This window comes from Oreochromis niloticus, linkage group LG18, assembly GCF_001858045.2.
Source record: "Oreochromis niloticus isolate F11D_XX linkage group LG18, O_niloticus_UMD_NMBU, whole genome shotgun sequence".
Lineage (NCBI taxonomy): Eukaryota > Metazoa > Chordata > Actinopteri > Cichliformes > Cichlidae > Oreochromis > Oreochromis niloticus.
The window spans coordinates 31,099,971-31,102,120 of NC_031982.2; the positions used below are offsets into that span (position 1 = coordinate 31,099,971).

The 2,150-nt window shown below is 37.4% G+C and overlaps 1 protein-coding gene across 1 annotated transcript in view; it reads left to right on the plus strand.

Annotated features, from left to right (window-relative positions):
- The window catches only part of LOC109195563 (tripartite motif-containing protein 16), a 1,176,058-nt gene that overhangs the window by 626,765 nt on the left and 547,143 nt on the right, over nucleotides 1-2,150 (plus strand). The gene's annotated exons all lie outside the window — the stretch shown is intronic.

A 2,150-nucleotide genomic window follows, 5' to 3' on the forward strand; every position in this document is an offset into this window, starting at 1 on the left:
CCAGGTCTTAAAAATTAAAGATACTCACATATTTAACAACGTCTAACATTTTTAGTCATATTTGCTCAATTCAGCATACAATCTGAAAGAAACTAGCCTTTTCTTCATTTTTCTTATGAAGACACTTCATGTTAAAAAGTTTGGTACACGTGTTATTTTCATGAGTTGTCTCATGCAGTACCCTATAGTCAGGCCAGATCAGGTTCTCCTTCAGTTTGCCTACCAGTCCCACCTCAGACCTGAGGACACCATCATCTACCTACTCAGCTGTGTCTACACCCATTTGGGCCAGCTGGCAAGCAGTGTGAGGGTCATTTTCAACTTTTCCAGTGCATTTATTACCATCAGGGATCGATGTGGACGTTATAGAGGACTAAAAATACCTTGGAGTATACATGGATAATAAACTGGACTTGGTTAAAAACACCACTACACTCTACAGCAGGGGTCAGCAACCTTTAACACCCAAAGAGCCATTTGGACCTGGTTTCACGGAAAAGAAAACACTGGGAGCCGCAAATACTTTTTGACATCTAAAATGAAGATAAAACTGTGTATATAGAGGTTTTTTTACTTTTATGCTTTTTATAAACAACTACAGTATGTTGCTTATGAAATCCATGAAGTGCTAAAGAGAAAATTACATTTTATTTATGTAATGAACACACACATTTTGAACTCTTAAAAAAATATAATGAAAAAGAAAGACACCCAGTTGAAAGTCTCTTTTAAATGAATTAAAATATCTGCATAAATGTTTATTTTACATGGTTAATGTGTGTGACAGGGCGTGGTCTGCAATGCTCTGCAGGGGATGTGAACGTGCCCGAGCAGCATCCACAATCATTCCTCGCCGCTTAAAGTCTGTGCTCTCTCTGCTGTTGAGTTGGTATGTGTCGGGCTGTGAGCTGGAAAGCTACAGCTGGCTGTGTGTGTGCAGCAAACGTGTGGGAAAAGTGGTCAATAAAGAGATGCAGAAAAGCATGTTCATGCGAACAGTTTTCTTTTCTTACATTTTTCTCCTTACCAGCCCTAACTGGGGTTCAAAGTCTTAATAAGTGCACAGCGTTTTGGGAGGTATACCGGCTTCTGCCAGTGTGACACATATTTTGAGCGATGAAAATAATAAAACATAATTTCACTTTTGAATTTCAAGATCACGATAATCTTCCAATTTAGAACCACAACTTAAAAAAAGAACTAACACAAATAAAATACACTTCAGTTAAATACTTGTGGTTGTTACAGTAAAAAAAAAAAAAACTTCTTCTACTCGGATTTTATGTTTTTTGTCTGATTTTTAGATTAATTGTGTCAATACAATATGTCAAAATGAAACTAGTAACTAGTAACTATAATTAATTACTTTTTCAAAGTAATTTTCCCAACACTGGTCTTTATGCGGATTATGTGTTACGTTTTCTCCAAAACTCACAAACCAATCTCTCTGGGGTAATTGCATTGATAAACTCTTTTGCAAGAATATCAGATTACTCAATTAACTGATCAAAATCTAGGGTCCTTCCAATTAATTGCTCCATAATTATTCTTCTACACCGCTGGAAATATAAAATATTAAGGTATTAATGTTTCTCCCAAGCTTGCAGATTTAACTAAATTAAACCATATCCCACTTTTAAAGAAAGTAGAAAGTGATCTGGCTAGATGGAAATGTCTACCCACATCACTCATGGGAAGGGTTGCCGCTATAAAAATGATGGTCTTGCCAAAAATAAATTATTTATTCTCAATGATCCTGAGTAAACCATCACAAGATTGGTTCAGGTCTCTAGATTCATATATGTCCAGATTCCTTTGGAAAGATAACCCCCCACATATAAGCTTAAAAACACTACAAAAGACCAAGGATAAATGAGGATTAGATCTATCTTACTTTCAACACTACTTGTGAGCCAGCAGGCTTCAATTTATCTCAGGATGGCTAAAACATACCTTCTTAGATGAACTTTGGCTAGATGTAGAACAAGCACTTTGCAATAATCTAGAGATTTCAGACCAACCATTTATCAGGGGAGCTGGGAGGAGGAGTTGGCCGTCTGATTGGGGTCTGGAATGTGGTGACTCCCTGCTACTGCAGAGTCGGGGGCAATCTGCTTGTCTCCACCCCAGGGAAAAGGGTAACACCTCCT